Below are 24,012 nucleotides of genomic sequence, written 5' to 3' on the forward strand. Positions count from 1 at the left end.
ATCATTTTCATTATTAATTTGCTGGATAAACATAAATCTTCACCACATGCAAGAGACACATGAAAACATGTATAACAATAATTATATATTATATTTCTGTTTTACAATTCCTCAGGATTTTACTCAATTGAGTTATAACTTTAAAACAAGGGAACACAAGTTGTTGTGTAGCTCGCCCGATCTACCCGACTCAGTCGCTGCACTGTGTAGACCAGGCCCGGCTACCCGAATTGCCACCACTGTCGCCCGTGATTTCACTATTGAACAGCTTCCCACCACTGCTTGGTAGCACCGCCCACCGGTCGCACTGTTCAACTCACCCGGGTCGCGGCTATGTTGGCTCGCCCAACTCGCGGCCCGCACCACCCCTTGTTGCTTTGACCTCTGTCCCACAGTTCACCCGCCTCCGTTGTGCGACCGGCCCACAAACCCACGCTACTCTGCCTTGCTGTAGCACGACTACCCGACCTGCAGTCCGACTGCCCTCAGCCGGCCCCTCGTTGGTTCTGTTCCTTTGTTCGCCCGTCATCGTGGGCTCATCCACCCCTCACCTCGGCTGTCCACTCGATAACATTTAGACTTGCCTTTTGCGTTGAGGCTTGATGCCTCTCCTCGACTTCACTGCCTCGTTATATATACAGTTGCCAACAATAGCTAGGGGTGTGCTACCACCAAGCTGACCAACTATATTTTGACACTTAGCCATTTTCACCATCAGCCCAAGTGTGGGGGCACCCATTGTTAAGTCGCTCCCCCTATAAACTCACCAACTCGCACTCACCCATACTTAGCCATATTTTGGCTCACTGTGTGGGAGCGCCCCTTGGCTCGTTCGGTTGACCCGGCTCGTCAGTGGGGCGTGCTCATCGCCAACTTGTTGGTTTTATACGACCGTCTCATCTTGCCCATCGCGCGCCCCGATGACTCATCCTCATCTCGTTGGTTAAACGCACCCATCTTGCACGTCCGACTCGCCAATGTGCGATGATGACTCAGGGGCCTTACATCCTGCGCCATCGGAAGTCATTGTCATCCTCAACGATATAACTATCCTCCTTAGCTTCCTAACATTTCTTGCAATCTTCTTCTTCCACCTCCACTGTGAGTCCTCTGTCTCCCAGCTGCTCTCCTCCGTTGCATCCTTCCATTTAATAAGGAATTCCCATCGCATGTTACTCCCAAGACCCGTCGTTTGAAGATCCGTGATCTTTTCCAAAACAAGGTTCGGTCTGTCAACAATCATGGCTAGCCCTCTCGGTGGCTCTATCCTGTCTGGATGGTTTGCATCAAGTCGACACTTCTTCAACTGACTTATATGGAAAACAGGATGATTCAAATGCATGTGGTTCGGAAGCTCCAACTCATATGCAACTTCTCTCACTTGCTTCTTCACTCGGAATGGCCCCTCATACTTCCTCGTAAAAGATCTCGTAGTCCCTTTCGGTGGCTGAAATTGATCCCCGGTAATCCTGAGAAAAACTATATCTCTCACACTGAAGTGTGCATCCCGTCTATTCTTATCTCCCAATTTCTTCATCCTCCTTGCAGCCACATGCAAGCATAACCATGCTTACTCCAAGGTCTCCTCCCATGCTGTAATAAATCTCTTCGCATGTGGACTCCCCATGAAACCTGTAAGGACCTGCAGTCCTTGCACGCGCTCTGGGTGAAGTGCGATGACAAATAACGAAGGAACGAGCTCGGACCATCAACGCGGAGGTGTTATGCGATGCGTAGGAAGGGAGAGCGATGGGTATATGTATGCGTGGGAGTGTGAATGAACCACCCACAGGCCGACCAACAAGTGGAGCGTTTGGGAGAAGGCTGACTCACGTTTAGTAGCATATGCAATGGAGTTTGAGGGCGTGGGTAGGTCAGCTGGGTAGCCACGACCTTTCCTTACCGCCCGTATAAACTAGCAAGGCGCAGAGCTCATTTGAAGACACAACAAGCTTCGCTCATGAAGAAGAGAAAGACGCAGAACTAAGGTGTGGATGCAACAAAGGAGATAGGCGCAGTTTTGGTGATGCGCCCATTCTTGGGCAAGGCCGCACGGAAGTAGCGTATTCTTGGTTTGGGTGAAGGGCGTGAGTAGAGGAGCACCCGCTGGTTGGAGAAGGGCGTGCACGGGTGTGTGGCGCCCAGGTTGTGCGAAGGAGCGCCCGACGGTGAAATGAAGGCGTGGGCGCCCGATTTGTGCGACGACTTGGCACGGGTTCTTGGGTGACTCGGGTAAGTGCCTGCCCGTCGTGCAAGTGTGCATGGTGTGACTTTCGGTGAAGTGTTGAGGTTGTGAATGGAGGTGCGACTTGTGCAGAGGCGCCCGTGTGTGGCAACTTGGAGGCACGCCCAAGTTGGGCAAACAACACGATCGTGTGACGAGGTGAACGAAGGGTTGGTGAGTCGTGCGGCGACCGTGCGGAGGTGCCAACGAGCTGGGCAACCGAGTTTGCCGAAGCTAGAAAATTGGCTAAGTGTAAATTTGGCGTTTCCCAAGATTTAACTTGTACTTGTAAAAGAAGATTATATATTGATTCGGGCAAACTCATATTGCAGGGAGTTGCCCCTCCCTTTATACTGTTGTGCATTTCTCTTGTATAATGCTATTTATGTGAATGTTATGGGCTTTCACTTGGATAAAGGAACACATTAATAATACTTGGTTGCGAAACACAAACTAAGTAGAATAAGTGGATTGTTAGGCGTAGTCTACGATCGTAAGTATTGGTGAAAAGAAAATGATTGGTAGTGCCGCACCTCGCTATAAGCGGTTGAAAGACTACCGCAGGTGTAGGGGCATGATAGGTGGTATCAAAGCTAGTGCCGAGGAGCTAGTGCTGGTGTTGAAGCTGATACACACCTGCACTTCTTGACAGGTGGTATCAGAGCTGGTCCATGTTTTAGAGGAAACTTGGTGAACTGAATCAAGGAGCTGATTCTACGAAGACCGAAGACTTGGCAGGGAGCTCAAGTTTTGCAGGTGACAGGTGGAATATCAGGGTGATTCAGGTGAATGGTGAAACAAGTTTAGCAGAGGAGAGGCTTTGTGCTTGGGCCAAGCTGAATGACAAGGCATGGCAGGTTTGGAAGAATGTGAAGGGAAGCTCTTGCTTACCTTATACAGGTTGAAGCGGATGAAAGAAGAGAATCCCTGGATTTGAAAGGAACTTGAAGTCTTGGAAAAGAATGTTGAAGACGAATTTCTTCAACTTGGTTGGAAAATGGAGGAGGATGAAGTTGCAGATTGTGCTGACAAGGAAGAGGAAGTCGTGGTGATTTAGGATGTTGCAGACGTGACAACGATGGAGGATGAACTTGAGATCGATCAAGTTGGACTAGGATCGTGCGGTTTGCAGACATGGATGGATGGGGACTCACATGGAGGAGCCTCATGATGATGATGATGAAGTATTGATACTTGTGTCTCTTTTGAGCATTTGGTAGATGGATTGTATGTAGGGAAGAGCAATGCCAGTTTGCCGATGCAGGGGAACATCTTACCATGGATGTCTACAATGAGGCCTTGTATGGAGAAGCAAGGATTGTCGACTGTTGCAGGACTTGTTGGGGTTGTTTGTGACCTTATGGTAGAAGGCACAAGGGCCCGTGACAAGGGAGGAACATGATGATCGTTGCAGAGGATTGGGTCATGCTTTAGCCACATGGAGAATTGGCTAAGTTCCCGGCATGACTCATGGATAGATTGAAGGACACACACTTGAGGTATGATGTTACTTGGGTGGACTTCTCATGGCCGAGACCAAGAGCAAGTCTTGATGGAACCTTTAGTGTGGGAGCTATGATGGAGAGACTCATGTGATGATGATATGGTTGGGTGACCGAGTTCACTAGACCGAAGATTGCAAACTTGGATGAGGATGGCCGATTGTTGTGATGGGTCTACTTGGTTGGACTACATGGGCAACTTAGTCATGGACATTAGGTTGGAGACATGGAGCATGGCAGTCTTATGCAGGGACATTATGCAGGAGCACTTGTAGAGGTGTCACTTATGGGCATCCAATGAGGAGTGCCAAGGCAGGGATGTTGTGCAGGTAGATTCGCTGGTGTGACATGGGGATGTTTTACTTATGAGCCGATGGAGAGGTTGTGCACTTATGTACAACAAGGCCATGGACTTGGATGGAGTTGTGAGCAAGCTATGGAGCATTCCTACTACATGGAGAGCTGAGGCATCTTGCAGAGACCTTTGGGCCGAGACTTGTATGCTTGCTGAGATGTTGGTTGGAGATGATTCATGTAGCTCATGATGACATGAGGTTGTGACTTTTAGGGACTTCATATATGGTGGACTTAGAGGATCTGATGCATTGAGGAGCTGAGGTCAGAGACTTTGATGCAGGATGGGGTGCATACTTTCGAGTACATGTATGGGAATGGCTTGAAAGAGTGACTTGATGTGGAGGATCGATATGAGACACTTTGGAGTGATGGAGTTACAACGATGATGATGCCTTGGTGGAAACACTTGGGCATGGGTTGAGCCGAGACTTAACCACTTTTGGACACATGAGAATTGGTTGATCTATGATCATGGGCAGCACATGGATAGGTGAGACAAGTGTATACTTGTTTCTATGACAGACTTGAGGGATGGCACATTGCAGATATGATGGAGGTTGCTTCATGGACCTGGATGTGGCACATCGAGAGTCGGAGTTTGATGAGATGGTCTCTTCATATTGAGGAGGCACACATATGGATGATGATGTTGGGGTAGATGTGGCTGATTTCATACAGCACATTAGTACCAGAGATCATGAACAGCATGTTGCAGATGAGATGAGGACTACTTCATGGACCTCAGCATGGCTTATACTTATATGGAGATGGATTCTTGATTGAGTTGAGGATGTGACGGGATGTTCTGGAAAACAACTGATGGTGGCATGAGGATGTGCATTCTCATGGTTTGAGCGGACATTTGGACTGATCACCCGACTAGTTCAAACATGAGGGGATCCAGTGTATAGAGATGTTTTAGCATTTGTTGGAGTATCATGGCAGTAGTTCACATGATGAGGTTGACACGATGTTGTAGGAAGCATGTAGCTTGAGATGGAGGGACCAGCCTTCCATGATAGGGAGCAGCATGTGGAGATTGCCATGAGATGGTCGATGGTCATGGATTGAGATGATTTCCGATGTATGACATACCGATGACGTGTATACCTTGGTATGGTGATCTTGGTGATAGATGGTTGCCGGGACGACACATGATGGAGATGGTGGTTCTACATATGTTGCAGAGATGGTTGTAGTATGTGGAGGAGTTGACATCATGGACGAGACAGATATTGATATTGATCTTGGTGGATGGCTACCAGGATGGTATGTTGTCGAGGACGACAACGACTTCAGGTGGAGGAGGATGTAAGGACTTGCAGTCCTTGCACGCGCTCCGGGTGAAGTGCGATGACAAATAACGAAGGAATGAGCTCGGACCATCAACGCGGAGGTGTTATGCGATGCGTAGGAAGGGAGAGCAATGGGTATATGTATGCGTGGGAGCATGAATGAACCACCCACGGGCCGACCAACAAGTGGAGCATTTGGGGGAAGGTCGACTCACATTTAGAAGCATATGCAATGGAGTTTGAGGGTGTGGGTAGGTCGGCTGGGAAGCCACAGCCTTGCCTTACCGCCCATATAAACTAGCAAGGCGCAGAGATCATTTGAAGACACAACGAACTTCACTCATGAGGAAGAGAAAGGTGCAGAACTAAGGTGTGGATGCAACAAAGGAGATAGGCACAATTTTGGTGATGCGCCCATTCTTGGGCAAGGCCGCATGGAAGTAGCGTATTCTTGGTTTGGGTGAAGGGCGTGGGTAGAGGAGCGCCCGCCGGTTGGAGAAGGGCGTTCACGGGTGTGTGGCACCCGGGTTGTGCGAAGGAGCGCCTAATGGTGAAACAAAGGCATGGGCCCCCGGTTTGTATGAGGACTTGGCACGGGTTCTTGGGTGACTTGGGTAAGCACCCGCCCGTCGTGCAAGTGTGCATGGTGTGAATTTTGGTGAAGTGTTGAGGTTGTGAACGGACGTGCGACTCGTGCATAGGCACCTGTGTGTGGCGACTTGGAGGTGCGCCCAAGTTGGGCAAACATCATGATCGTGTGATGAGATGAGCGAAGGGTTGGTGAGTCGTACGACGACCGTGTGGAGGTGCCGACGAGTTGGGCAATTGAGTTTGCCGAAGCTGGAAAGTTGGCTAAGTGTAAATTTGGGGTTTCCCAAGATTTAACTTGTACTTGTAAAAGAAGATTATATATATTGATTCAGGAAGACTCATATTGCAGGGAGTTGCCCCTCCCTTTCTACTGTTGTACATTTCTCTTGTATAATGTTGTTTATGTGAATGTTATGGGCTTTCACTTGTATAAAGGAACACATTAATAATACTTGGTTGCGAAACACAAACTAAGTAGGATAAGTGGATTGTTAGGCATAGTCTATGATCGTAAGTATTGGTGAAAAGAAAACGATTGGTAGTGTCGCACCTCGCTATAAGCGGTTGAAAGACTACCACAGGTGTAGGGGCATGACATAACCTCTCGATAATACGGTGTGAGGAGCAACTGGCAACTGTCCATTCACCAACTCAAATGGACTGTACCCGATTTCAGAACTCTTCTGCATGTTGTAGCTAAAATTAGCTACATCCAAGACTTCAGGCCAATTCTTTTGTTAAGCCATCACATAATGTCTCAAGTAGTCTTCCAGGGGTGCGTTAATTCACTCAGCCTACCCATTTGTTTGCAGATGGTAACTCAAACTCATCAACGAGTCTGTCCCGACCAACTTGAACAAAGTGGTCCAAAATATGCCTGTAAATCCAAAATATAGACAGTCTTCTCGACTCCACAAGGTATCTTCATCGGAATGAAGACGACATACTTGGAAAAATGATCAACCATGACCATAATCCCATTATACCTCTGCACCTGCGGTAACTGAGTAATGAAGTCCATTGAAACACTCATCCATGGTCTCTCCAGAATCGCCAAAGGCTGTAACAATCCTCCCTGCCTTTTGGTATATGATTTGTCCTACTGACAAATAATACATGTGTGCACATACTCCTCTACATCCTCCCTCATCTTCTCCCAAAAGAATCCCCTCTCCAACAATGCCAAAGAACGACACTGCCCTTGGTGGCAAGCCCACAGAGAATCGTGGAACTCCTTCAAAAGGTGTCTCCGAAGTCTAGATGTCTTTGGAATGTAAAGTCGGTTCCCAAATAATAAGAGTCCATCTTGTAGAAATAACTTTCATGTCTTCCCCTCCTTTACTTGCTTCATAATATTTTGTGCTTGAGTATTAGTCTCAATGCTTGCTCTAAGCTTATTTTGCATCTCCTCAGTCATATGTACTTGACTCTTACTTCGTGCTGCCTAGTCTTCTTCCTCCTCAAGTGCGGCCAACTGTCCCTTCCTACTGAGGGCATCTGCAGCTACCTTGAGTCTACCTGGCCTATACTCAATAGTCATGTCGAACTCTTTCAAGAAGTCTTGCCAACGAGCTTGCTTCACTGATAGCTTTAGTTGTGATGCAAAATAACTCGTTGCAACGTTGTCAGTCTTGACAACAAAAGGCTTCCCAATCAAGTAATGCCTCCATACCTATAAACAATGGATGATCACAATCATCTCCTTCTCATGAACCGAATACCTTCGTTCCTTGTCCTGCAACTTCCGACTCTCATATGCCACTGGATGCCCATCCTGCATAAGAAATCCTCCTATAGCAAAATCTGAAGCATCTATGTGTACTTCAAATAGTCTCTCGAAGTCAGGTAACTTCAGTATCGGTGCTAAAACCATCCTCTTCTTCAAGTCTTCAAATGCCATATGGCATTTCTCTGTCCAATTCCATCACTTATCCTTCTTCCAAAGGTCTGTTAGTACGGTTAGAAACAAAATAATATGATTATTTTTGTAGTAGGAAAAAGATAAACATATTTTTTTTTAATATTTTTTTTAAAAGGTTGATTTTAGATTTAAAATAATAATTATTATTATTATTTGAAAGATTTCTTTTTTTTGTTAATTTATGTGAGTTTTGAAATGATCTTATGATTAATTGATAGTTTGAATTGCCAAAACTCAAGGCATCTAAATTTTTAAAATCACTAAGAGATAACAGTTAGTCTAAGCCACAACAACCTTTAGTGTGCAGTTTTTCCCATTTAATTTTAAACTAATAACCTTTACACCATATTTTTTAACAAAATACCTTGTACTCATCTTTATATATATATATATTATTTTCTGTTAAAATAAATAAATAAATATATATATATATATATATATATATATATATATATATATATATATATATCCAGGAAAAAACCAGATATTAAAAAATATATATATATATAAATTAAATTTTTACAGAATTTTAATTTAAAAATAAATAAGTTAACTATGTATAAGTTAACTAAACCAATCAAATTAAATAATTTGTTTCTTTAGATCTGATAGACCAATTTGGTCTCAGTGGACATTAACCACCACCACCACCATCATCATATATATATATATATATATATTTTAAGTATCTTAAAAATATTTATCTTATTTATTTTATTATATATTTATCTTATCTATTTATTTATTTTATTATAGTTCTTTTAAAATATTCTGTATGTTTTTAACTAATTAATTTTAAAGTATATTAACCGTTTTTTTAACGATGAGCTTAAATATAATCTTTTAATTCCCTTTCAAGGATAGTTTAAAAATATTAAATTAAAGGGTTAATTTATGTTTTATTAAAAAAATAAAATATACATTTTAAAAGAATATTATTTTAGGAGACGGACGTTTCGGAATTTTTTTATATAATTTATATTTTAAAAAATAAAATGATTTTAAAAGAATATTTATTTAAAGTTTTTAAATGTTTTATTTTAAGTTTTTATATGTTAAGGTTGTAAATGAATAATTGGAGGCTGGAAAATTTATTCCGAGTTTGATTTTTTTTTATATGTAGTAGAATTTCTTTATTTTTTTTTTATTTTTTTTTAAGGTTATGTTATGTTTGAGGTTGCCGTATATATATAGAATTGTGGAGAAAGATTGAGCGGATCCAAAAGTAATTTATAATATATGATCTTAATATTAAAAGAAATATCTTTTATCTTTAGCCAAAACCCTCATGGTTGACATGAGGATGCCTAGGCTTGGCCAGACCATTTGGGGGTAAAGGAGGAGATAATTCTAAAGAATAAAGATAATAATAAAAATATTATTAGACCCAATTAAAGGATAAGATGTGGGACAATAAGGAGCTAGATGGAAAAATGAAAGTAAGCTATTATAAAAGGGTGATCAACCTCAATCTCAAAAACCATAATTATTTTCTGCAATGAAGAAAATGAACATTCCCAAGAGAAGAACTAATTCTCATTAGCTCGAAATTGAAATGGGGCCTTAGTCTATTTCCAAATCACTAATAAAACCACGAGGATCTAAAAAGTCTTCTCTTCCTTCTTTTAAATAAAGTATTAAAAAATTGTAATTAATCCCTTCTTTCTTAAAATCAGTTATATCACATTGATCTCACATTGATCTTGTGGGTCATAATCATCTTCATCATATTTTTCAAAAAAAAAAAATCATAATATTTTTTTCCAAATTTCTTTTATTATATTACATTTAATTAATAATGTGTTTTAAGTATATCTTTTAATTTTTTCATTAATTTGTTTTGTTTTAAAAATAATTAAAATAATTAAAAATATGACATGGATTTTTTCTAATATCTTTTAAGAATATTATCTTATAAAAATTATTTTATTTTATTTTCTCTAAGTAAAAGTAGTCTATTGATATGTACAGAAAATATACAAAGAGGACAAAGCCTCGAACAAGATTGTCAAAGAGATATCAAAAACCAGACTGCCCCAACATTGGGGAAACCAGTCCATCAAGGTCATAACCTTCAAAAATGGTAACAGAATTGAGACCAGACTTCACTATGAGGCAGTGAGACAAAACTCTAACATTTAGTCCCAAAAGAAAACTAACATTCACACTACCAAAAAGAACCAGATAGAAGACATCAGGATGGCCTTAGCCTACCACGTTCTAACCTCCATGAGCCTCTGCCGAAACTCAGTCTGCCGCTTACTGCTACCTGAATACCACAACATCTTAGCACAGGTCATCTTGGGGGGGTTCCTCAATGATTGGGCAAGCCCAGTCATCATCCACGTCCGCTGAAGCGCTGCCAAGAAGCATTCCCCCACCACCGTGAGGCTCTCCTCCAACGCCAGAAGCATCCTGCAAAGAGGGTCCGTCATGGCACGAGTCAGCAAAGGGGCGCGTGGCGGCAGAGCGGCTCCCTTCACCATGCAGCATACCACCCAAGTTCGGACCAGGGGAGGTAAGGAGACTGTCAGCCAACACAATATTACCTGAATCACTACAATTGTTGCGCCTGAGAGCGCCTTCATGCTGCGAGTTAGAGATATCAACCTGAGAGGCTGAGTGAGCCACTTCTTCAGAGAAGGAAATAGAAATAGAAGCAGTAATGACTGGCCGAATCAGAGAACTACTGAATCTGAAATGAGCAGAATGAGGAGCGGTGTGAAGGGGCGGAGGAGAATTGTCAGAATCATCAAAATCATCAAGAATAACCCCGGAAGAACGAGCCCGACCTCTTCCTCGCCTGGTCCTAGGATGTCTACCATCTCCAGAAGAATGAGGGTGATGCAGTTCAGGAGAAGGAGAGGAGTTGGAGCGCTCCACCGGAGAGCGAGAGCTTCCTCCCCTGGTTCCTCCCCTGCGACTACGCATTCTGTGCCTAACCATATTGAAATCGCTGGCAGGGCGCTCAAAAGGAGCAGAAACCAGAGGGACTAAGGCAAAGAGGGCAGTAGCAGTGGGGAAACGAGGCGACACAGTACTGAACCGGGCAGAAATTACAAAGCAGAGAGGCGAATGCGAATGATGGAAGCCATTGTCAAAATCCGCACAACAAACTATCCAGCAACGTCGACCCGTTACAGTGCGGAGGCAGGGCTCAAAGGCCTGAGGCGGGCAGAAGCTGCAGAGCAGGGGAGATGGTGAAGAACTGAAATGAGGTATCTCCATGACCCAACACTGACAAGCCTTTAGCCTAACGAAACCTGAATTGAATGCTGCCTGCAGATGGTAATGAAGGCGCTTCAGAGTAATATGGGGAGGGGCGCCATCGGACAAGTGGCCCGTCCCCTCACCGCCATTCTGCATACAAACCATTAATACTGCATCGTGTCACCCGCATCCGAGTTTAAAAATTATTTTATTAAAAATATGGTGGGATATTTTTTTTTATAATAAATTATTTTGTTTTTATTAATTTTTTTACCACTTAATAATTTATTAAAATGTGGAATATTTCCTTATTTTGGAATTTTATATATATATATAAATTAGTTTTCTTCTATTTTGTATTATTTTAATATATCAATAATTAGCTTCTCGTCTATATTGCCAAAAATGTTACAAATTTAAGTTTAAAAAAGGGAGAGTTGTTATATTGGGTAGGGATGTTGATCTTAAGAGTTTGGTTTTAAGGAAGTTGTAATTTTGAGCAGTTAAGAAAAGGTAATACACTTGGTGCTATTTTTTATTAGAGAGTTGAATTTAGAGGGTTTTGTTGAAAAAATTATGAGGTTGTTATGGTGATCGATGCAATAGGTAATTGCAATTTGAAACAAAACGTGTTATTAGGAATGTCAATTTTCCATTTGGCTGTTGATTTTGACATTTTTAACCCAATAATATGAATTTTTAGATTTAGGTTTGATTTTATAGGTTTTATTGAAATAATTATGAGATTGTTATGGCCATAGATGTAATAGGTGGTAATTGCACTTGTAAACAAAGGGTGTTATTAGGAACACTAATTTTCCGTTTGAGGGTTGATTTTGAGATTTTAAACTTAAGAATATGAATTTTTAGATTTAGTTTTCTCATTTTGGTTCCCAATTATCATAAGTACGTAATTATATTATATGCTAAAGTGTTTATATAAATCTTGTAATATGTTATGTAACATATTTCTATGAAGCAAACTTATATTTTAAAATGAAAGATGCAGAAAGTGTTTCTTTCGGTATTGGTCTATCATACATGAAAAAAATGTTTCTTTAGATATTGATTAAGTCAGTGATATATGATATTAATTGCCTGATGTTCGAGATGTAGTCCTAGTTGTAAAACATCATGCAATTAATATCAAATTGAAAACGGGTTCTTCAGAATGTACAATGTGTTTATCACCAAATAAAGGTACCCTTCTTTGAGCTATGAGATCTTCTTGACACAGAATGCTATGTGAAAGGAGGTTATAAATACTATGGTACCTTCCTTTGAATAATTGTATGACACCTTCTTGACAACCAAATATATGTGAAAGCGGGTTATGAACCAAAAGGAAGTTCATGTTGTTGTGTTACTATTGAAGACCCAGATAAGTTGCTAGATGAAAAATAACAAAAATGCCAGTGGGGACCATCATCATGCAAGTGGTAGAGAATATTCATCCAAAGGAAGCTATGATAAGCCTAGAGAGGTATGTTTTCACTATGTTAGATGTGGAACACCATTCAAGATTTACGAAAGAAAATATTAGATAAAAGGTAAAGACAAGCTCAACAACTTTGTAAAGGTCATTTCCACCAAAGAAATTCTTCACCATGTGATGTATGTAATAAGATATCTACATGAGTTAGAGAGATGAATAGTTGGAGAAATAAGGAGCGTGTCCAACTTTCTTAATGTCAAAATCACAAGGTAGGACTCGAATCAAAGATAAAAATAGGAGGTACGGATCTATTGGTTATTTAGTGCCTTGGTTTATTTTAAACAAAAGGATACTTATGAAGTATCATGTTCTACACAAGAAGAAATGCAATAAAAGTATGAAAATATTATGACAAATTATGTGTGGGATTTTATCTATATATCCTGGCTAGGAAAAAAAAAAGGTGATTAGTAATAGATACATTTACAATGATATCATCTACAAAGTGTAAGTCAAAATTCATTCTGAATTATTTTAACAAAAAACTTTGGTCTAGTTGCTAGATATACTAACATCATATGTATTGGTTTTCTTAGGTTATTTTTATGGTTTAAGTATTCACGAATGAGGTAGAACCTAATTTTTTAAAACACCATCTTTGGTCTAGTTGCTAGATATACTAACATCATATGTATTGGTTTTCTTAGGTTTTTTTTATGGTTTAAGTATTCACGAATGAGGTAAAACCTAATTTTTTAATGGTGTTTTAGAAGTGGAATTTATATGTTTTGAAAGTGGTATGTGCTCTGGGAAAATATAAGGATGCATAATATATGTGTGGGTTATTCATTGAAGTATTTGGTAATTTAGGTGTTCATTCTTGATAAACCATTTGTTTGGAAGATTTCTCTCATGATTATGGAAACTAACTACCCCACCGATATTTTGGATAACTCGTGCAGAAAATTCGGGTGAAAAACTCGAGTGAGAAACTTGGACGAAAAACTCGTGCAGAAAACTCGGGCGAAAAACTCGTGTAACAAACTCGTGCAGAAAACTCGGGCGAGGTCTTCGGGGAGAACTCAGGCGAGGTCGTTCAGGCAGGACTCGGGCGAGGTCGTTTGGGCAGGACTCGGGCGAGGTCGTTTGGGCAGAACTCGGGCGAGGTCGTCGGGCAATAAACTCGGGCGAGGTCGTTCGAGCGAGCTGGGTGAGGTCATCGGGCGACCCGGTTGAAGTCGTTCGAGCGAGCCGGGTGAGGTCGTTGGGCAACCCGGGTGAAGTCATTCGGGCGAGCCGGGTGAAGTCGTGTGGTGACCCGGGTGAGGTCGTTCGGGCGAACCGAGTGAAGTCATGTGGCGACCCAGGTGAAGTCGTGTGGCGACTCGGGTGAAGTTGTTCGGGTGAACGAGTTTGGGTGAACGGGTGGATGTGCAGATGGGTCGCTGAGCGAGGGCGTGCCGTGCACGCCGAAACGAAGAATCGTGCGGACGGGCGACTTGGGTAGGGTGCGCCGTGCACGACAAAACGGTGGAAACGGTGAAGTGTTGAGGTTGTGAACGAAGGTGTGACTCGTGCGGAGGCGCCCGTGTGTGGCGACTTGGTTACGATGAGGCGCGCCCAAGTTGGGCAAACAACACAATCATGCGACGATGTGAACAAAGGGTTGGTGAGTCGTACGGCGACTGTGCGGAGGCGCCGTCGAGCTGAGCAACCGAATTTGCCGAAGTTGGAAATTTGGCTAAGTGTAAATTTGGGGTTTCCCAAGATTTAACTTGTACTAATAAAAGAAGATTATATATATTGATTCGGGCAGACTCATATTGCAGGGAGTTGCCCCTCCCTTTATACTGTTGTGCATTTCTATTGTATAATACTGTTTATGTGAATGTTATGGGCTTTCACTTGTATAAAGGACAAAGATAATACTTGGTAATGAAAAAATAGATAATACTTGGTAATGAAAAAATAAGCTAAGTATGGAATGTTAGGCGTAGTCTACAATCGTAAGTATTGGTGAAAAGAAAACGGTTGGTAGTGCCGCACCTCGCTATAGTGCGGTTGGAAGAGTACCGCCAGTGTAAGGGCGTGACACTTTTAGTGCAATTGTAAGGGAAATGGTCTTGAAGAAATGAAAGGAACAAAAATCTCGTGAAGAGATGGTCTTTCTAAAAAAGTGAAATTAAGAAAAGATCATTTTGTATAAATAGAATAATAGATATTAATGATAACATTATATAACTTGTATACCGGACTATTTGAGAGAGTTCAATGAAATTTTATATTTGAAATAATAATTTTATTGATTTTAAACTATAATTTCAATAATAATTATTTATTTTATCTTAATAATAAGAAAATTTAAAATATTTAGTTTCTTACAAAACGAAATTTAAATTTTTTTTTTTATAAAAATGTGTGGAAAAAAGTTCAGTCTAAAAGGAAAATTTATAAAAAAATAGAAATATGAAAAAGCCTAATTTATATTTATAATAAAGATATTCTACCATTCACGATGACTATTAACATGAAATACATGTATCGTGAAATGTCACGTTTATTATAGTTCTAAATTTAGGTAGAAATAGTGAAGGGTCTCTTTACCCTACATAAATGTGAGATTCCCCATAATTGTTGCTTTGATAAAAGGGGAGGCAGCGTATAATTTTGTGCTCCTGTAAAATGCTTTGCTATTTGAATAGATGTGGGTAACGAGGAGAAAAAAAGTGTACTCGTGAGCCCTCCAGAAGTTGGCATCTCCAACAAAATTCTTAGGTTTGGTTTGCAAGCAACAAATGGGTTGATTCCTACTTGTTGCGGCCAATCAATCTTCATTTCTGGTATACTTATCACAAATTGATCTACGGAGTTAATGGAGAAGACGCAAAACGATTTCAATTTCATTTTTCCATTCTCGAATTGGCGAGAATGTCGTTGTCAGCAATGGAATGCATAGTTCTAGAATCTAGAATAGTGAAATCGCATCCGCAGTCAAACCTAGAGAAATTTCAATATTACCACAATCGGATGGGTGGTGCTCGAATTTAGAATAGTCAAGTCGCATACACAGTCGGGCTTGTAATGATTGACAGATGTGTTGTGGTGGATCTTCCAAAAAGTGGAGAAAAGAGAAAGAGATGCTCTGCTTGATTCTTGATATGAGCGGCCCAATTTATTGGGAATCACGACAATGCTGGACTCATGATTTCATGTATTGATGACTGTAATCAGACATTTCAGGAAAAGTAATCTTTCATTGCCCATTGGAGGACAAGAAATTTCGTTTCAACTGATTTGCTGATAAAATCTGTCTGTACTATGCATGAATGAACTTTAGTATTGATGACTGGAGTCGGACATTGCAGGGAAAGTAATATTTCATTGCCCAGTGGAGGACATAGATTCTGTCTCAACTGATTCCAAGGTAAAATCTGATTGTACTATGGATGAATGAACTTTACCATTCCATCTGTACGCCTTTGTAAAACAAACAATGTCGGTTATTGGCAACAAGTACTCTGCTCTGCTGAACACACAAATTATTGGTACGTCCTTTTGTAGTGAGGAATGACTTGCAAAGTAGGCATTTTCATAATGAGTCCTCATGTAGATATTATTCTATGGAGATAGACAAATTAAAACTTTTATTGAAAAGATAGAGCGCATGACACTTTGTTGATATAGAAATTTTACATATTTAAAGGATTTTATTAAAAAAATAAGCTCAACCAGATTTGGAAAGTTTGATTTTAGAAACAATCAATTTTTAAATATTCATATGAATTTATAAATGTAAAGAAATAGGTAGTGCTTCATGATTATAGATATTAATACTTTTATCGAAAAGATAGAGCGTATGACACTTTATTGATATAGAAACTTCACATATTTCAAGGTTTTTATTAAAAAATATGTTCAACCAGATTTGGAAAGTCTGATTTTAAAAACACATCGATTTTTTTAATTTGGACTTCAGGGAAATTTCCACGAAAGATAATCTCTTGATCTATGTGACAAAGTTCGTGACGTTACCAACGAGTTTTATCTAATAGAGTATTCATCTAATAGAGTAGCTGTGCAGTAAGGTCAGGGAGAGAACTTGAGGAAATAGGAGAAGTTCTACACAGTATAAGGTTTGGATTTGCCATTTTTTATTTGTTAAATTATTGTTAAATTTAATTATGAAGAGGAAATTCTAATGTTTTATTAGTGAATTTGTATTTTTAATTGAAAATAATTTAATATTTTTAAATTTATATTATATTGGAATTGTTAATTTTAAATAATTATTATTAATAATTTTTAAAATTTTATATTTTAATTTGAGAAAAATCATTAGATAGGGATTTTTTTGATATTTTGTTGGTTTGTAGAGGTATGATTAGTAATATTCTTGTTGCATTACTTATGATATTCATATTATCATTATTATAAATAATTTAGAAAATTTGGTTATTAAAGTTTGGATTTGAAAATAATTAGATTCATACTCCTCTTACATCACTTATGATATTCACATTATAGTTATCAGAGCCAATTTGTAAAATTTGGGTACATGATTCAGATCTATGTTTGGTTTTGAAAATGATTAGATTTTGTTTATGTTACAAGTGTTTTTTTATTATTATATTTTATGAGGTTTGAAATTATGTATTTTTCATGTTTGATATATTAAATTTAGGATAAATAGAATATAAAATGGTAAGAAATTAATATTAATAAATATGTTATTAAGGATTTGGAAATTGCATAAATAGATTATAAATTTGAGTCTTAACATGAAGTTATGGGTTTTGAAATATTAGATTCATACTCATGTTGCATCACTTATGATATTCACATTATTGTTATTAGATTCAGATCTATATTTGGATTTGAAAATGATTAGATTTTGTTTATGTAAGAAGTTTTTTCTTTTTGAGGTTTGAAATTATGTATTTCTCATGTTTTATATATTAATTTTAGAATAAAATATAATATAAAATCATAAAAAATTAATATTAATAAACATGTCATTATGGATTTGGAAATTGCATAAATAAATTATAAATTTGCGTTGTAACATGAAGTTATGGGTTTTGAAATATATGAACTTGATTAAAGGTTCACAACATCTCTTAAAATTTTCAAATTTCAAACCTCAATACTAAAGTTAAAATTTGTGACATAAAGTTATTTGTTTTGAAATATGAACTTAGTTAAAAGTTCATCTTATAAATTTGAGTTGTAACATAAAGTTATGAGTTTTGAAATATATGAACTTGATTAAAAGTTCATCAAATCTTTTAAGTTTTCCAAATTTTAGACCTCAATATTAAAATTCAAATTTATAACATGAAGTTATAGATTTTGAAATATAAACTTAATTAAAGATTCCTCAAACCTCTTAAATTTTCCAAATTTCAAACTTCAAGGCTAAAGTTTTATGAATCCCTTAACATACTATTTTCATTGAAAAAGGTGCAGTAAAGTTATTGATAAAAAAATCTTAAATTTTAAAATCTATAATAATTTATTAAAGCTTATTTTCATAATAATTATAAAAAATTGATAATAAAAAATATTATAATTATAATATTTTAGAATTAAATAAATTTAATATCTTTAAAAGTTTCTATTACATTAAAATTAAAAATACTGAAGGGCCAATACAAATAATAAAAATATTAAAATTACCGAACTAGAAATATAAATAATAAAAAATAAAACTAATTTATATTAAAATATAGTTGAATAAAATAAAATAAATAAATAATTATAAATAAAAATAATAAAAAGTGATAGAAAAAATCTAAATCTTAATCTGATAGAATCTTTGAAAATAGATATAAAACCTCTTACGAAATAATAATTACTTCTTTATAGAAGATAGATTTGAAAACTAACTATACATATAATGTTATGAAATCAGGTATTATGATTGGAGAAAATGAATGGTTGGAGACATCAGGTGAGTGTGGGGACCGCACAAGAAACGAAATTGATCATGGTTGGAGAAATTGAATGGTTGGAGAATTGATAAACCAGGTTGCTAACCTGCAGGGTGCAGTTGATTTGTAAATGAGTGATCACTTCGAATATAATATAATATATTTATTACGAATTAAATTAAATATACTTATAACAGTGATAGCTTGGAATATAATATTTATATTTATTATAAATTAAATTAAATATATTTTTATAAATTCGAATTTTAATGATATACATTAATATAACATAATATACATTAGTATTATTAATATACTATAATATTATATTAATTTATATAATTTTATTTTATAAAATATTATATCACAGTAAAATAAAATAACTTATTTGGTCAAAATTTAGTGTATTTGATAAAATTAAAGTTTAAGAAAACCTGAAATTTACACTAAAATATTTTAAAGATTTCTCATAACATTATAAAAATTCTGCAATCATGAAATATCTCAATTAGAATGGTATGATAGTATGATTGTATACAAGGTGTAGGGTAAAAGTGTTAGAAATCTGCAGTTTCTAAATCTTAATATGACCCGATTAAAGCATTAAAGCGTTAAAAGCGTTAAAAGCATTAAAGCATTAATCTTAAGCGTTGAATTGGTATATGATGGACGTACCAGATTAGAGTTAAATAATATATAAAGAATTGGGTCCTCTCTCTCCCACACAAGAGTTGCATTCTTCTCCATCAAGAAGCACATAAAGGAAATGAGGGCAAGAGGAGAGAAACCGAATTCTGAGAAGAAGACAGAAGACAGAAGACAGAAGATGGCAGCCATTACATCTTCCGCTGTTAGTCAAGGTATGTCATCTTAAACAACATATTAAGTTCTGAATGTGAAATATTTGGTATTGATAATCTTGGGCTGTTAAGTTAAGATTTTTACATTTGGTATCAGAGCCAAAATCAATAACTGAATATTTCCTATGATTGCCCTTGCGAATGAATATTATGAAATTTGATTAATCAAGAGATTTTGTAGCTGTGCATGTCGATGCCGAAGGGGATTCTGGACCTCTGTGTTTTTTTTTTTTTTTTTTTTAATTTTACTTTCGGCAGAAGCGCGCAAACCGACATATTACTGTGCTTTTCCTTAAGATTTTTACTAGTTTAAACGCAATATCCCTAAGTTTCATCATGCCCTGCGATCATCCATTAAGTTTTGGGAAATCCTGGAGGTTTAACATTCCCAAATATCATTTATGAAAATGGCAATGACGAGTCCATCCTCCCTTGGAAAGATCGATTTCCTTGCTGGTGGGTACTGTGACAACATGAAACCGTTGATCTAAAGAATAGCCTCAAACTGAAGGATCAAATCCCCACACTGGCTATTCGACTTGAGAAGAAAAATAGTAGTCGGCCCTTTTGAATACGTCCTTCTGCAGCCACCGGCTTTTAATTCTGAAAAATATGCTCGGCCTCTGTACTAAGAATCAAATCCGACAGCTCCTGAGAATGATAGGTGTGCTCACGAGAAACTTAGGCTACCACTGAATTTTCCAGCGCTGTCAAAAGTTCATCGCATTGCCAGCTTCGAATCATACATTCTGTGCCTGGGCATATAGTTTGGAGTGACGTCTTTCCTTATTGGATTAATTCTGTTTGAATGCGTCATATTGTATGATATGAAATTTGGGCTTCTCTGGAGAATAACTATGAATCCCCTCAATATCGAAATGTATACTATAATCACATAAGGGTTTGAATTTTATGCCCACCCAAACAATAATACTAAAGCTAAAGTAATGCGATATGGGGCCGATATGGTGAATAAATTCATCGTTATTACTTGCCGTCCTATCTCAACCACCGTATTGTGATTTTTTCATCATTTTGTATTTGCTGTAATGGAATCTGCGAAACTCTAAGTTGTTCCGTGGTGGTTGAGTGGTAAAAATCAAGGTTTTGGTTGCTGCTAGCTTGAGGCGTAAGATTTTGGTCCATAGTGGAATCAATAACAGCATATAAATATCTTGATATAATCCATTATATATTTTGTACAAGAACATGCTCTATAGAATAATGTGTTGGAAATTTATTTCCACAGAGTAATTGCGTTGATAATAGAAGTTATTGACGTTTGATTGTTTTGCCATATAATGATGGATCTCTATAGTAATTGCTCTATGACTGATTGTTTTGCATAAGGTATGTGTTATAAATTATTTATGCACATGAGATTTATGATTTTGTTAATCACCAAAGTGGTCAAAATCAGAATGTTGTTTTGCATAAGGTATGTGTTACAAATTATTTATGCACATGAGATTTATGATTTTGTTAATCACCAAAGTGGTCAAAATCAGAATAATCATTTAGTGCATAAGTGACATAATGATTATTGATAGAAATTTCCAGTTATAATAATACCAATTAAGAACTGGCGTCACTAATGATAGAACCTGAGAACTTACCCAAAGGAAAGTCTTGTTCTATAACTAGTTGACATGATGAGGTTTGATAGATATTTTGATTAAATAAATATTGATCATCCAAAGATGTCAGTTCTATTTAATTGAATATATTTATTACCTACTTATGTTTTGGTATTTAATTATGTTAAGTATAAGATAGTATCTACCCAAAGGAGTGCTATATTATACTATTATGTCTACATCTGAATCGCGTTAGTTATGAGCTTATAGTTATTCCATTTTTTGATTTGAAGGTTATCTATCTTTCGTATGTTTTGAATCAAATTTAGTTGAAGTTCCTATTAATACATGGTGGCTTGATACTGGTGCTACAACTCATGTTTCCAACAATATGCAGGGATTTCTTACGATCCGAACCATAAATCCAAATGAAGATCGTTTTCTCTTTATGGGAAACAGAATGAAATCTTCAATTGAAGGCATTGGGACTTATCGTCTAATTCTAGAAAGTGGATATGTATTAGACTTATACAGTACCCTTTATGTACCTTCATTATCTAGAAAACTTATTTCCGTAAGTAAATTGGATAATTCTGGTTTTAGATGTATGTTTGGATCTGGCTGTTTTGATTTATATAAGAACACTGATAATGTTGGTTCTGGTATTCTAATTGATGGTTTATATAAATTGAAACTGAATGACACTTATGCCAATTCCTTGTTGAATGTAATAAATAATGTTGGATGTAAACGTAGCATGGTGAATGAAAATTCTGCTTTCTTGTGGCATAAAAGACTAGGTCATATATCCAAAGAAAGAATGATGAGACTAGTAAGTAATGAAATTTTGTCAAATTTGGACTTTAGTGATCTAGAATTATGTGTGGATTGTATTAAAGGTAAACAAACCAAACATAATAAGAAAGGAGCCACTAGAAGCAGCCAGCTTCTTGAAATAATACACACTGATATTTGCGGACCTATGGACACTCCAGCCTTTAATGGAGAAAAGTATTTCATCACTTTTATTGACGATTTTTTCCCGTTATGGTTATGTCTATTTGCTTCATGAAAAATCTCAATCTGTGAATGTCCTTGAGACGTTTGTAAAGGAAGTTGAGAGGCAATTAGATAAAAAGGTGAAAATCATAAGGTCTGATAGAGGTGGTGAATATTATGGTAAATATAATGAGTCAGGTCAGTGTCCAGGTCCATTTGCAAAATTCCTCGAAAGTCATGGCATATGTGCGCAATACACAATGCCAGGTACACCACAGCAAAATGGTGTAGCAGAAAGGCGCAATAGGACGTTAATAAATATGATTAGGAGTATGATGTCAGATTCTACACTACCTAAGAATTTGTGGTCGTATGCGCTCAAACCCGCTAACTATTTATTGAATAGGGTTCCTAGTAAAGCTGTTCAAAAGACTCCTTTTGAGTTATGGACTAACAGGAAACCTAGCTTAAGACACCTGCATGTTTGGGGTTGTCCAGCGGAAGCGAGAATTTATAATCCACATGAAAAGAAATTAGATTCTCGAACGATTAGTGGGTATTTTTTAGGTTACCCTGAGAAATCTAAAGGGTATGTGTTTTACTGTGCTAATCATAGTCCAAGAATTATAGAAACTGGTAATGCAAGATTCATTGAGAATGGTGAAGTCAGTGGGAGTACTAGAAGAGAAATAGTAGAAATAAAGGAAACAAGGGTAAATGTTACATTGCCTAGAATAGTTCCTCCATCTACTATTACTCCAAATGTTGTTCCAGCTGTTGTAGAACATCATGATGATAATGAACAACATATAAATGAAGAAGTACTTCCTGAAGGAAATGACTTACATAATACTGATATGCATGAACCACAACAAGTAGCATTAAGAAGACCTCAAAGAAATCTTAGGTCAGCTATTTCTGATGATTATGTGGTTTATATGCAAGAATCAGATTATGATATTGGAATCAATAAGGATCCAGTTTCGTTTTCACATGCTATAGAAAGTAAAGAGTCAAAGGAATGGATTAATGCCATGAAAGAAGAAATGAAATCCATGCAACATAATGAAGTTTGGGATCTCGTTGAGTTACCACATGGCTGTAAAAGAGTCGGATGCAAATGGGTTTTTAAAACCAAACACGACTCTAGTGGTAATATCGAATGGTATAAAGCTAGACTTGTTGCTAAGGGTTACACTCAGAAAGATGGTGTTGATTACAAGGAGACATTTTCTCCTGTTTCGAAAAAGGACTCACTAAGAATAATAATGGCATTAGTAGCTCATTATGATTTGGAGTTGCATCAAATGGATGTGAAAACAGCCTTTCTGAATGGAGATCTTGATGAGGATGTTTATATGGATCAACCTGAGGGTTTTTCTATAGAAGGTAAAGAACAATTGGTGTGTAAACTTAAGAAGTCAATATATGGGCTTAAACAAGCATCCCGGCAATGGTATATTAAGTTCAATACCATTATTACATCTTTTGGTTTTAAGGAAAATACGGTTGATCACTGTATATACCAAAAGATCAGTGGGAGAGGCATCCTATGTGATTGGATATAGCGATTCAGATTTTGCTGGATGCATCGATGCTAGAAAATCGACTTTTGGTTACCTGTTTATGTTTGCTCAAGGTGCCATATCATGGAAAAGTGCGAAACAGACTATCGTTGCTTCATCCACTATGAAGGCAGAATTTGTGGCATGTTATGAAGCCACAATTCATGCATTATGGTTGCGGAACTTTATTTCAGGACTTGCGGTTGTCGACACCATTAGCAAGCCGCTGAAAATTTATTGTGATAACTCTGCAGCAGTATTTTTCTCAAAGAACGACAAGTACTCTAAAGGTGCCAAACATATAGAACTGAAGTATCTTGTTGTGAAAGATGAGGTTCAGAAACAAAGAGTGTCAATCATGCACATCAGGACAGAACTTATGATTACAGACCCTTTGACGAAAGGGTTACAACCAAGACAATTTAAGGAACATGTTCAAAGAATGGGTCTTGGTTGTATTAATAATAATTGATGTGTGACATTCTGAGCTCTTTTATGTGTTTCTGATATACAATTATGTGTCTCTTGTTTTAATGTAGTAGTACG

At 37.4% G+C, this 24,012-nt stretch overlaps 1 long non-coding RNA gene across 15 annotated transcripts in view; it reads left to right on the forward strand.

Annotated features, from left to right (window-relative positions):
* Positions 1-24,012, forward strand: part of LOC149166861 (uncharacterized) — a 373,645-nt gene that overhangs the window by 97,508 nt on the left and 252,125 nt on the right. The window lies entirely within an intron of this gene.

The sequence above is a fragment of the Pinus tabuliformis genome, chromosome 5_1 (genome assembly GCF_031772625.1).
Source record: "Pinus tabuliformis cultivar Carrire ecotype Pingquan chromosome 5_1, CPIR1, whole genome shotgun sequence".
In the NCBI taxonomy this organism is placed as follows: domain Eukaryota; kingdom Viridiplantae; phylum Streptophyta; class Pinopsida; order Pinales; family Pinaceae; genus Pinus; species Pinus tabuliformis.